Below are 14,398 nucleotides of genomic sequence, written 5' to 3'. Positions count from 1 at the left end.
AAAGTGGCCCTAGAGGGAGTACAGGCCGGGCCTTCAGCGTTTCTCTCACGGGTTGGAGGAAGGCAGCCTCAGGGGAGGGGGAAGGTGATGGGCGGGCGGGCAGGCTTCGCGGGTAACTACTAGGCATTGTATTTGTATGTTTCGAGATCTAAATGGTACTACAACACGCAAATACATATTTATCTGGGCAGATTGCTTTTGAAAAACTTAATATGTCTTGCAGATCTTCCTTATATCAGGGGATTTCAATTTGTCTGATGTATAAACAGCTGCATTGTATGATTGTACTACAGTTTATTTAACTATTTCCGGATTGATGTTTCTCTTTTGGGGGGGAGGGGGCAATTACAAGCAATGCTATAATGAATGGGTTTGTATGTGTTTCATCCACATGTATGAGTATTTCTGTAGGAGAAATTCTTAGAAGAGTAATCGCTGGGTCAAGGTGTATATGCATTTTGAATTTTGATAGATTTGTCCAAATTGCCATCCCATAAGGCTATGTTAACTTACACTCTCCAATGTTGTGCGAGAATGCCCATTTTTCCACAACTGTGCAACACAAATTATTATAAATTTTTATAATTTAGACCAATTTGAAAGGCAGAAAATGGCATGCCATTGTTTTCATTTGCATTCCCCTGAATACTACTGAAGTTGAACATATTCTTTATTTGCCGGATTACAAAAGTAAATAGGCAAATAGCAATAGTCTTCCTATCTATAAGCAATAAGCATTTCGAAAATTTAATACTAGAAAAAAAACCCCATTCGCAATAGCAAGAAAAAACAAGTAAAAATACCTTGAAGTAAACTACAAAACTTTATTGAAGAATATAATAAAAGAACGTTTGCATACCCGGAGAAGGGATACATGCTTCTGGATAAGAAGTTTCAATTTTGTAGCGATGTCCGTTTTCCCCATGTTGTTTTATACAATTGATGCAATTTCAATAAATATACCAAGTTTTTGGAACTTAATATGATTCTAAAGTTCATCTAGAAAAAAAGGCTAAGAGTAACCGAGAAAATATCTTAAAAGATAAGTAAAAATGGGGGTATTTATACTACCAGATATTAAAATGTACTCTAAAGGAATACATTTAAATTACAATGGAAAGAACAATGTATCAGAATAGAAAAGCTCACAATTAGAGCTAGATTGTATTCCAGGATTCACTGGAGAAACATTGTTGCCTAGACGTGGAAAAACTGCCATATTAAATGCTACAAGCTTTCACGTTCTCCCCCCCCCACCCCCCAGGAAGCTTCAATTTTCCTTTGAGGGCTGACTCCTTTGTTTGGAGTAAACCACTTTATTGGGTCTGTTGGTTAAGCCTCAGGAGTTAAAAAATTAGTGGCTTTGTAGCTAGAACTAACGACGTGACCCTTTAGTTAGATTAAGATGGATTCGGGTTAGCCTGCAGTGCGGCGAGGACAGGAGTATGGATATTACCAATCTTAAAAAAAATATTTTTCCCTATCTAATGGGAAAAGTGTTATGTCATTGTTTTCATTTGTATTTGCATGCTTATTGTGAGACTGAACGTCTTTTATGTGTTAGTCCAGGTTAATATGTGATGCCTGGTGGCAGGTAACAATGGGAGACCCGTTTCTCTTTCAGAATGGAGTTTGGCTAATTGGTACTGCTCTGCCTAGAAGCGTGAGAATAAACAGGTTGACTTTTTAAATTTTCCTCTAGCACTAGGCTCTAGACACCTTAGATCGGGGGCGGAGGCAGTTTTCAGGACATGGCCGAGATTTGGCGCTGAGCTGTGTCATCGCGAGGTTTGGCAGCCAGCACCGCAGTGGGTCGGAAACCTCGTGGTAGGCGAGATCCCTGCAGGACGGGAGGTTCCTCCCTTCCCCCCCAAAAAACTCCCAGTCATTTTCGTGAAGATCCGCCTCTCTCCTTTTTAGGAGCGTGCACTGGGTCTCGCGAGAAACCATGTTTCCTAAAGGCGAGGCGCGGGCGGCTTCCTGCGGTGATTTCAAAGGTCTCGTAGAGACTAAATGTAATATCGCGATGGTTGTCGGCGCATGCGGGAGCCAGTGGCGGCAGATTGACTCCGCCCCTCGACGCTTCGGGAGGTTGTGCGTCATTTGCTTTTTGCTTCGCGTAGGTTGAGAGCGGAGCTCTAGCGACTTCGGCTTTGGTGGAAGGAGGGGGTCTGGGAAGGGCTGGGCTCTCGCTTTTCCCGTTTGGTAGAGGTTCTCGCGGGATCGCGCAGAGGCAGTCGCGGTTCGACTACAGACTGCAGCAGCAGCAGCCTGGGAGGCGGCAGCAGCGTATTCGGCTCGTGCTGTTCTTAGCCCATGAGTTCTCGCGGGAGTGGCGTTACGTCCTCGTGGGATCCTTGGGCAGTGGCGGAGGTAGCTTGGAGGGGGGGGGGGGGGTAGTGACTAGGGTCGGTCCGCTTGCTGTTAAGATGGCGGCGGAAGCTTATGTCTGTCCGGCTAGGACGGGAGACTGAGGTTTCGGCTGTCCGCATTTGTGACGCCTCTAAGGTACCCGGCGTGGAGGTGACGATTGGCGGAACGCCGAGGACCCGAGAAACCGAACCTTGGGCGAAGACCACCCCGTCTGATCGGTTGAAGCGGCACCATTTCTCGGGCTTCAACCGCGTGTGGGCCTGCTTTTGCCCCACCAGACAGTCAACGCCTCCGTTGTCGCCGCCGCAGTGGGCGGATTGGAAAGGGTGGGGGGCAAGAGTCCTGTAGTTCCTGGGGTGTGTGGTTGGGGGTTAGATTTGGCCAGGAGGAGAGGAGGACTACCGATGACTAGTTCTCCCCCCCTCCCTTACCTTTTAGCGGGCCCGCCTCCGCTCTCCACCCCTGCGGCCGCCCAAATCAATCACCTAGTTTTTCTTGAGCTGGACTCTACTTCCCGAACTCCCATGGTCTTTGACTAAGAGTTCAAACTTTGATGCTTCTGATGTACTCCTCCCATTTCTCCCCTAATTCTGTGGTCCCATTGAATCTTCCCCATCTACATGGATATTTAAGGCTGTACTTAAGAGGAGGCGGCAATACGTTTCCTTGTCATCTCTTGTCCAGTCCTACTAAGGAAGAGCTTAGCCCAAGTCCCCTATCCCGTCCGGCTTCCCTCTTCCATTGGTCCTCTTAACGCAGGTGATGAATAGAACCTTTCATTTATTTCATCATTATGGATGGAGCCATAGCAGCCTTCCCGTTTTCTCATTTCTTTGTGCTTTATGACCCCAATCTAAGCACAGGGCACCGATTCCTCCAACTCTGCATGCTGTTCTTAGGCGGAACAGTGAATGGGTTGGTGGTTGGATGGTTGGATGGTTGCTGTCTTTGTGACCTTTTTATTCTGGGGGTTGTTAGTTTTCCCTTCTTCATAACAAACCGCTCCCCCGCCCCGCAAAAAAAAAAAACCACCAAAAAAGCTGTAGAGGGTAACCCTCCTGTAAACCAAATTTTTGTCCTACACCCCGCAAACCCCCTCGAAAGCTTGGGAACTGCCCCTTTATCTTACCTTGCTCTGAGGTCCTGTGACCTCTTGGTCTGTGGGAATCTGTCTTTGCTTCTGACCACCTCTTACATGCTACTCACGTCTTAATCCTTCTATTCCCTGGCCCCCTTCTCCCGATACTCTTTTTCCAGCAGCTGAATTCCCTAGAGAAAAGATACTTAACTATCGGGCTCTGCTACATTCTCCCTTCCCCACGTGCTAGAAAATGAAATAGCTTTGATAGAGTATCTCCTGCCTCTCAATCGTTACCGTGCTACTTTTTTTCTACTCCCACCATTCCATCGTTACAAAAGACAATTAATTGCTTATTTGTTTCCTTTTTAGGTTACATGTTCAGTATCATTTTAGCCCCAATGTTGCCTAGATTGAGAAACCAACATTCCCCCGTCAAGGGAAGGCACCCTAGTATGGTGGAAATACTCTGTGCTTTGGATTCATGTTGAACTTTGTGACCATGGTCAAATGACTTTTCATATTCTCAGGTTTTTCATCCGTATAATGGGGACAGTAGCACTTGTATTTGCTAGACATTTTGTGAAGTGCCTGACTTGTGGTTACTTTTTCTTAGTGTAAGAATATTTTTTCAGATACATCTGTGTTATGTGGTAGTTTTATGACCTAGGAAAGAATAAGAGATTTTATTCCTTTAACTGTAATTTTTTCATATACTTCTAGGCCAGTCCTATCAGTTTTGTATTTTTTTTTCCTCTTCATAGGCCAAACTATCTTGAGGGTTCCCAATGTTTGGATATGATTCCCACCTGATTAACCTTTTAGTCAAGGAATTTTAGTGCAAAATCACTATCCCAGAATAACCACCAGCCAAAATGTTCTTCTCAAGAACTGCCCCCCCCCACCCCGACTTTGTCTTTTAGAAAGGGTGCCTGGTCCCTTGCTTCTTCCACCTATTCCTTCCAAGGCAGTCTGTCTTGTCATTTATCCTAGATGAGATTTGGTGCCATGCTTTTCATGGTGGTGATAAAGGGAACTTTTGCTAGCTAGTTCAAATGTTTATAGTGCTTTTTCCTTACCTCCTTTGTTTGGTATATCTCAGATCAGTGTAGGATCTGCTATTATCCTGGGCAGGATAATTCCTATCTGAGAGAGTATAGAAAGGTTGTTTGGGATACCAGGCTTCTTTTCAAAGGGAATTATTCCCAGTTTTTTTTAAATACATTACCTTGTGTTATTCTTTTGATATTTTATGTTTTCAACTATTCTAAATAAAAGTGACTGTTCAATATGGAGGTAGTTTTCTTACTGTTCTATTTTGATTAGACCAATATTAAAGTGAGTGCTTTTTTTCTAATTACCTTGGTGGGTGATGGGGTTTGAAATAATAATATGATTATGAAAAGTTCACCTAGGATTAAAAATTTACTGTGGGTAACCATCCAGTAATTAACTGTATGTGGACACTAAAGTCCTTTGGAGGTAATAGAATTTTCCTCTTTCATGGGAGGTCAGGGGATCACTTTCTGTTTTTAGATTTTGCTTTGATGTTCTTTACAATGGGTCAGCAATGATCAGAAATTAACCTTAATTTGACTCTTGTCATGTAGAACTAGAATAAATCTGGGAATGACAATCTAGGTGTGGCCTAAAAGGTTTAATGTATTCTAGGTAGATCTCTCAGAGGAAGGAGTGGAAATACCAGTTAAAAACTTTGTCTAAGGTTCAGTGGCAAAGTTCAACCTGAGTTTCTAGGGTGTTTATCATTCGTCTCCCAGTGTGGCCAAAAAGCATGTATAAAGGTGAACATTTTTTTGTGCGTGCAATTTTTTTGTTTTTACCAAAAATAATAAATTTACCTTGGTGTATCAGTTTATCATGAGGATAAAAAAATTGGTTAAAAATAATCACTATCTCCTGTAAGTTACATTTGGATTGAGAACTGAGTTGTCTTCTCAATTAGAAGAATTGTTTTAGCTGTTGGTTCTGAATTGTTACTGCTTAAAGCAGGTCCTGAAAAATGTAAATTGATATGTGAGGGCGATTGCTTAAGAAATAATAACTGTGATTATGTTTGAACATTGATATAATAATGGTTAACTCCCCTACACCCTAATAAATGTTTGTATATCCCCCACCTTTTTTTTGTAGGTACATCAGTAGTCTGACCTGAGTGTGTTAGTACTCCAGAGGAACCAGCAGACCAACTTGGTCCGAAAGGTTCAGAAAGCTGTTGGAGCAGTGTTGGTATTTCCCACCAGGATGAGTATGATTGGCTGTGATTTTAGGTTAGTTTTTTAAAATCTTTGTGGGTAGTATTTGTATTTTACTTCCTGGAATGGAGATGTTGGGGGTGTATGTATTTTCCATTGTGTAATTGAGTTACTCTGGTTTCTAACATGGATCTGAAGTGGCACTAGTTGGTTCTTGTATTTAAGTGGGGCTTATTACTGAATTAAACTGTTTGAATGAATTCTGTCTGTACATGATTTTTTAATTCACCTTAAGTATCATTCAAAAAAATAAAATTACAAGATTTGTCTAACCAGTTCTGTTTTAAAGACCTATGGAAATTTTCAAACCTACAAAAATTGGATGGTATAATGATCCCCCTGTGTACCTATTACCACCTTTTAAGTTACCAACGTGTACCCATTCTGTTTCATCTATACTTCTCCCCACTGCCCCCCCCCCCAACTATTTTGAAAAATCCCTACTGTCTATTTTTATTTGCAAATATTTGTATCTTTAAAATATAAGGGCTGTATAGACATAACCTGAAAACCATTATTACAACTCAAAAAAAATTTATGCTTTTTAAAAATATCAAAGATGAAACTGGTGTTCAGATTTGATAGTTTGAATTAGGATCCGAAGAAAGTCCATTTATCACAAAGGATTGATGTGGCTCTTAAATATAGTTTAATCTGCAAGTTCCCTCCCTTTTGTATGTTTTTTTTTCCTTCTGATTTATTTGTTGAAAAACTTGTCCTATAGTTTTCCCACATTTGTTGATGATATACTGGTATTGGTATCCAACCTATTCTTGCTAATATGATAAAGACCTTGGAGGAACTCATTATAATAGAACAATGGCAGTAATCTCCTGTATCCCAGTTGGAGTTGATACTGCTGGCCTAGGCACTATCCCAAAATAACTAGTCATGGATTCTTTTTTTCTGTGGCAGAGTCTGATTTAATTGATACCTGACTTCAGTTCCATGTCTTGGCCCTGCTTACTGCTCCACATGAAAAGTAGGCCTCCTTGTGGAAGAAGCTAATGTTTCCTAGATAATGACCTGATTGTGCCTTTGGGGTTTTTCATCATGGTTTCAATTTCCTTAGGTAGTTTAGTTATTTTTATACTATGTCATAATGTTGCTTTTTATTCTTTTGATGTTGGTATCTCAGCTACTCTGACCCATAACTTCTAAGCTATTGAGTCTTAGTGATGAGTTCCTCTGGCTGTAATATACTTTTTGAAATGGCAGTACTAAACAATTTTTGAGAGCTTGCACTTACATCCTGATTTCCAGTTATTTTACACAACTGTAGTTTTCCTGTTAATATTTTTCATTTTATTTCTTCTGGAAATGATGTTTTTCTACCCTCTTTCCCCCAGCATAAAGTCCTTTAAACTGTTCATTTTTAAAAATATATATTTTTATTTCAGGAAGGGAGAAGGAGAGAGAGAAACATTAATGATGAGAGAGAATCATTGATTGGCTGCCTCCTACACGCTCCCTACTGGGGATCAAGCGGGGCATGTGCCCTTGACCGAACTCGAACCCGGGCCCCTTCAGTCCACAAGCCGACACTCTATCCACTGAGCCAAACCAGCTCGGGCTATACTGTTTATTCCTTTCCTTGGATAGCATTGGCCATTCTGGGATCTACTGTCTGTCTTTTTCACGGTCAGAACCTGAGAAAGGAAGTTGGGCACAGACTCCAGCCAGCCTTTGACTTAAGCACAAATAGAGGCAGAGCAAGGTCATTTGTGCCTACCTGAAAAATGAGAGTGATTGATTCCAAGTTGAAGGGGTAAAGAGGGTATACAGGTCATAAATGAAAGTTTTTGGGGTATTAAATGAAATATGAGTGTGAATCCAGTGCTATGGATCATGAGTTCAGACTTTAGTTCTTTGTTATTAATGGAGAAATCAGATCACTAGTTGAAAATAGATGAGTATTAAATAAGTGATTTCTTGGGAAATGCAGTGAAGTTCATTCATTTAACAAAAAAAATTTCAAGCATGTTAGATGTGGTGATTAGATATTTACTCTTGTAAGTTTTTTGTAGTTAGAAAGTTTGAATAGGTCACTTAAACCTGAGTTTGTGAAACTAGGATAACTAGATTTTTGGGACAGAGCTTTACACGTAGGCATTTTATTATTTGAATTGTTTCCAGAGTTCTTAACAGTTACAACTTTACAGTGGAAATGCTGTTGGATTTTTTTTTCTTCTGTTGTATGTTTTAACCCATGGTTTCAAAGTATTATTGAAATGCCAAACTTGGTTGCTCTGAAAATATGTGCTCTTTACAGTCCATGTTACCTCTCCTGCAGTTAGATTAAGTTGGTAAAATCTGATGTGTAGCTACAACCATATTAGGCTGCTACAATGATCTCACCATTTATAAGGTTGATAGTCGTAAGCACTTGGGTTCTGGGTGTTTTGCTGTATTGTTCTCTGACTCGTTTTCTCAATGACTAGTTACCAGATGTTTAATATGTTAATGTCAGGGATAATTCAACTCCAGAGATTCTTTGGAAGCCTCCTCATTTGATGTGTCATAGGGGTTGAGTTGCTAAAACTTGATGTACTTGTTGACCAACTTGGTCTTCTGGTTATAGCAATGCTTTCAGATAGTGAAGGAGTGGCTCGCTATGAGTAAAACAACTATGTATTTTGTTTGGGCTGTTAACCTGAGCATTTTCAACTTTTAGTTCCCTTAGAAAGTTTTTAACCATTTGGCTTTAAAAATTACAGTGGTGACATGGATTGGTCCCAGAATGTGATTTTACAGAAAGTTGGAACTTGTTTTAGCTTCTTATGAATGTATCATTAAATGGAGATTGGTATTGTAGATCGATTCAGTCTGGATTGCTAGTGGACTAGATCCGTGATCAGCAAACTGCGGCTCGAGAGCCACATGGGGCTCTTTGGCCCCTTGAGTGTGGCTCTTCTAAGCCTTACGAGTACCCTAATTAAGTTAATAACAATGTACCTACCTATATAGTTTAAGTTTAAAAAATTTGGCTCTCGAAAGAAATTTCAATCGTTGTACTGTTGATATTTGGCTCTGTTGACTAATGAGTTTGCCGGCCACTGGACTAGATGAATATGAAAGTTCTTTTCAAACTTGAGATTCTGATTGTGTAATCTTAGCTATTGAGAAAGAAAGTGATCTTTCCTTTTCAATAATTTTTAAGTAATAACAAAAAAGGGACTAGGAGTAGGGAGATGTAAATTATTCTGGAATAATCATTTAGATTTTAAAGATTGGTAAGTGAACATGCTGCCATGAATTTATGTACCATCTTTAGCATAACCCAGGTTTTAAGTCCTTATAACTAGATACCAGAGATAATTACTCTGGAAATACTTGGGTGTGTTGTATTTGGTAACTATTTATGTTTTGGAACACTTTTGGAAGATTGCTTTAATGATTTCATTATTTGCTGCAATTATTTTCTTACTTGCCTGTCTTTATAGTGAAGCATATTTCTCCTGGCCTTTACTTTTTTGTTTTTTTATACTTCCACTGCTAATTATTTATTATTACATTCTGCCAATTGAGTTTTTAGAGATGGAAGTGCCTTTCAGCACAATAATTAAGAACACTGGAGCCAGACTCCCTGGGTTCAGGTTTTGACCTCACTTTTTTTTTTTTTTTTTACCAGCTCTGTCATCTTGTGCAAATTATTTAATCTCTGTGCCACAGTTCTTAATCTGTAAGATGGTAATAATAGTGTTATCTACTTCATAGGGTTTTGGAGAAGTTTAGCTGAGTTAATGCATATAAAATGCTTAGAACAATGGTTCTAAACTTAATGGAACATTAGAATCACCTAGGGCTTGCTAAAATACAAATTGCTGGGCTCCACCCCCAGATTTCCTGATTCTGTAAGTGGGTAACGTGTTGAGAATTTGCATTTCCAACAATTTCCCAGGAGATGTTGGTGAGCTGGGGAACAATGCTAGGCATAGAGTGTTAACTGGTGTGTTTTTTTCTGGACTACTTTCTCAGTCCCTGAGTAAAAATACTTCACTCTTCAGTGCTGTTTAGTACTGCCTTCATCTAGAAGCAGTTTTGAAATATTTTGTTAAAGTGGCTTTCAAAATATGGCCTAATGTCAGTATCAGCAGTATCACCTGGGAATCTGTCAGAAATTCACATTCTCAGGTTCCACTCTTGCCTGTATTTTTTAAATGTGTCTTGCCTGAACTGGGGTGTCTTAGACTCTTTGAACAGCTTTATTGAGATATAATTCACATCCCATACAATTCGCCCATTCAAAGTATCCATTTGGTTTTTAGCATGTTCACATTTGTACAACCATTACCACATCAGTTTTAGAACATTTTCCTCACTTTGTTTTTATATATTTGTATATTCTGGGCATTTCATACAAATGGAATCATGCCGTATATAAGCAGCTTTCATGTGATTAAAATGTTTTTCTAATTGCAAAAAGTAGAATACAGATAAAGAAAACCACCCAAAAACAATTTATAGTTAAATTATTTTAAGGCAAACAATTTTGTAACTAACACCCTATCAAGAATTAAAATTCTGCCTGTCACCTAGAAGTCCTTCCATGTGCCCATCCCAATCACAGCATCCTCCCTCCCTCAGAAAGTATCTGCTGTCCTGACTTTATAGTAATCACTTATTTGCATTTTGTTGTGGTTTTATTATCCAAGTGTGCGTCCCTAGATAGTATAATTTACTTTGTCCATTTTTAAAAACTTGATTAGTCTTTTAGATATCTACAATATAATTTCCCTTTTTTGCTTTTCCCCTATACTATGCCTGTTGAACTCAGGCCATTTGACCTGTAGTTTTCCACAGACTGAATTTTTCTGGTTGCATACTCGGCACAGTTCAACATGTTCCTCTGTCCTCTGTATTTTCTGCAGATTGACAGCTGGATCCAGAGGCTTTATAACTTCAGGTTCATTCCCTTTGGCAAGAATATTGGCAGTGCTGTGTTCATTCACAATATTCATCAGGTTGTAATGATGTCTTGGATGTTTTTTTTATGTTAACAGCTATTGCTGTCCAAAGCTTAGATCTGTTAATTCATTGAAAGTGTCAAAATAGTGATGTTCTAACTCCATCATTTTATTTTCATATATTAGCTGGAATAATTTTATAAGGTTACTCAGTGATATAACTTATATAAGAAGGGCAGGAAAAATGCTTCATTTAAAATTTTTTTCTGGCCCTAGCTGGTTTGGCTCAGTGGATAGAGCGTCAGCCTGTGGACTGAAGGGTCCTGGGTTTGATTCTGGTCAATAGCACATGCCCCAGTTGCCGACTTGATCCCTGGTGGGGGGCCTGCAGGAGGTAGCCGATCAATGTTACTCTCTCATCATTGATGTTTCTATCTCTCCCTCTCCCTTCCTCTCTGAAATTAATAAAAATATATTTAAAAAAATTTTTTTCTGGCCACTTAACACTTTGGGCAAGTAACCTAACCTGTCAGTTGCCTCTGTGGAAAATGCCATAGTCTTGGGTATTAAATGAGAAAATGTAACGTTAGTACACTATAGGTAGTCAGTAGATAATAATTTCTTTAACATTCTGTTTTGCTTAATGCTTCCAACAGCAGGAGTGGGCAGTCATAGTGGTGAAGTGATGGCCAGTTAGCAAAACATGCCTGGACCCTTCAAGTCTGTGTTGGGTTCATCAGATGGTGGGAAGGAGTGAGGTTTGTTCTTTGGTCATTCGGGGCCTAAGGCTCTGATTAATTATAGCAGAATGTTCCACCAGAGTAGTGTTTCACTTTTGCAAGCCTCAAGAGTCACATTTACACCCTATGAAGTGTCTTACTCAGTTCTATGGTGATGTGCAATACATTGGTTGCCCTGGTCTCCCTCCATCTACACAGCCCCCTATTGTTCAAACTTGTTCTGTTCAGGGTTCTGCTGTAACCTTAATAACCCATAATGAATCTTCCTTATAGTCATCAGTATCGCTATTAACATATTTGATTGGCCCATATATAGCAGGCTAGAAAATAGGTAAACATTCTTTTTATATAAAAGTACAGCACTAGATACATAGTAAGTGCTTAATAAATTGGAAACTTTTAAAATTAATATTCTATCTTTTTCCCCTCTCACATCTTACCTCTCTTCGTTCAATTAAATAAGTACTATGAGCTGGGAACATAGAATGAATGAAAGCTGGTCTCTGCTCTTGAGAAACTCACAGCCCAATTAAAGACTAAGAAAGACCATGTTTAAAGTTCCTTAGCCTTTTCCTTTGTGTTATCATTTCTTCCCCCTGCTTTGTCCATGCATAATATAATCTACTGTTTCTCAAAGTTCTTCTTAGCTCTGATTCCCTCCCCGGCTTTTGAGACTGCTGATATGTGAGAAAGCCTGCAATTGTCTTCTGTGAATACAGAGTAATATCAAGAAAAACCTTTGGGCCAAGATTAGATTCCAAAGTGGTACATGTGGTTGACACTACAATATCAGTTTATGGTCTTTAAATGGACCTACACCTGGTCTTCAGCTTCTGTCCTGTTGCTTTGTCTTCTTCAGACCTTCTCCTTCATCCACCCAGATGTTTGTTACATAAAGGTAGAGGCTCCTTGTTGGCCCACAGACTGAAGGGTCCCGGGTTCAATTCTGGTCAAGGGCACATACCTCGGTTGCAGGCTCGATCCCTGGCCCTGGTTGAGGCACATGCCAGAGGCAACCAGTCGATTGTCTCTCTCACATCGATGTTTCTCTCTCTTGCCCCCCTTCCCTTCTATTCTCTCTAAAAATCAATGGAAAAATATCCTCAGGTGGAGATTAACAACAAAAAATAAATAAAATAAAAAAATAGACTCTCCTAAACCCAAATTGATCTATCCTAGTATAGGGGTCCTCAGACTTTTTAAACAGGGGGCCAGTTCACTGTCCCTCAGACCGTTGGAGGGCTGGACTATAGTTTAAAAAAAAACTATGAACAAATTCCTATGCACACTGCACATATCTTATTTTTTTAAAAAAAAATATATTTTATTGATTTTTTTACAGAGAGGAAGGGAGAGTGACAGAGAGTCAGAAACATCAATGAGAGAGAAACATCGATCAACTGCCTCCTGCACACTCCCCACTGGGGATGTGCCCGCAACCACGGCACATGCCCTTGACCGGAATCGAACCCGGGACCCTTGAGTCTGCAGGCCGATGCTCTATCCACTGAGCCAAACCAGTTAGGGCCACATATCTTATTTTGAAGTAAAAAAACAAAACGGGAACAAATACAATATTTGTATTTGCATGTGGCCTGCGGGCCGTAGTTTGAGGACCCCTGATCTAGTATGTAAAGAGACAGCTCTACTTCTTATAAACTAGGATTTGAGTGGACCTAGGGTTTAATCACAGAATTTTCATTCTCATCTATAAAATGGTAATCAAGAAGCCTACTTAATCAGCTGTTGTAAGCATTAAAGTGAAATGATATATTTAAAAATGTTTAAATTATAGAGTGCCCTGCAATGATAAAGCTGTTGTAATTTATGTAAAATAAATACTTAATAGCTATGTTACTTGGGGCAAATTACTTCAGCACTAACCCCATTTCCTAGTCCTTTAAGTGGGGCTGATGATAACCCATTCACTCAACAAGTATTTGAGGGCATAGCACTGTCAGATACTGGGAATACAGAGATAAGCAACTAGAGAATGGAGGGCAGCATGGTTTACTATGGGAGGGAGACCTGTAAATCACACTCAAAGGGATCAGTACAATAACATGAGAAGTGAACAGAATTGGCTGTAGCATTTTACAAGAGGGTATCAGAGAATGTTACATAGTAATTTTGTTAGGGTTAAACAAGATACATGAAAAGTACATCATGGACTCAAAATGCTATACAAGTTAAGTTAAATGTATCCCAAATGTATCAATTGCCTCAACCATTGTTTCATTTCCTCACAAGACTTGTATTTTAGATGCATTTATTTCTTTTAGCTTGATGTTATGAACTCCTGAAGGGTGTTATGTATTCCTATAGTAGAGTAGCCTGAAACTAATAACTTTATAATCTGAAAGGATTATTTTCAGCCACTTTATCATAATTTTCAGTTTCTATTACTGAATTAATTTAGAAGAAACTAGAAAATGTATTGTTTCAGAAAAAGATTCCTATTCCTACAGCATATTCAGTCACCATTAACATTTTGTGTTCTCATGTTTTTTAAAACAATATGTTTTTATTGCTTTTAGAGAGAGGGGAAGGGAAGGGGAGAGAGAGAAAGAGAGAGATCAGTTGCCTCCCGTTTGCACCCCGACCCGAGACTGAACCTGCAGTCTGGGCCTGTGCCCTCACCAGGAATCAAACCAGCATCCTTTTGCTGCATGGGATGATGCTTCACCAACTGAGCCACACAGGCCTGGGCAGTATGTTCTCATCTTAATGATAAGAGTAACATTTAGAAAATTTGGGATGTGGTTTTTCAATAATAAGAACTGAAAAATGTCTAATAACAAGAATAGATACTCAAACTAAGCATCAACATGGCAGCTGCCAAGTCAGGCAGCTCAACATTGTGGCTGTCTAAACTGTTCTCTGACAGAAAACATGATTTTCTCATTCTCACAATAAACAAGGGAAGAGCAAACCAAAACCCCTAAAAGATAGATGGCCAACATTATATTGCAGAACTTTTTTAAATCTTAGGTAGCAAATTAAATACTTAGAATTTTTCAAATCAAT

General features: G+C 39.5%; 1 protein-coding gene across 15 annotated transcripts in view; it reads left to right on the top strand.

Annotated features, from left to right (window-relative positions):
• Nucleotides 1-2,137: 2,137 nt before the first annotated feature.
• HUWE1 (HECT, UBA and WWE domain containing 1, E3 ubiquitin protein ligase) overlaps nucleotides 2,138-14,398 on the top strand; it is a 150,042-nt gene continuing 137,781 nt past the window's right edge. For 13 of the 15 annotated variants that reach the window (XM_015568295.1, XM_015568285.1, XM_015568320.1 and 10 more), the window contains exons 1-3: nucleotides 2,138-2,373; nucleotides 5,603-5,739; nucleotides 10,596-10,688. The gene's annotated coding sequence lies outside the window, so the exon portion shown is untranslated. The remainder of the gene's footprint in view (nucleotides 2,374-5,602; nucleotides 5,740-10,595; nucleotides 10,689-14,398) is intronic. The other 2 variants (XM_015568292.1, XM_015568280.1) reach the window with 1 other exon arrangement.

The sequence above is a fragment of the Myotis davidii genome, unplaced genomic scaffold, assembly GCF_000327345.1.
Source record: "Myotis davidii unplaced genomic scaffold, ASM32734v1 scaffold1773, whole genome shotgun sequence".
In the NCBI taxonomy this organism is placed as follows: domain Eukaryota; kingdom Metazoa; phylum Chordata; class Mammalia; order Chiroptera; family Vespertilionidae; genus Myotis; species Myotis davidii.
Note: the sequence above shows the minus strand (reverse complement) of the source record. Positions and strands in the feature narration are given on the sequence as shown.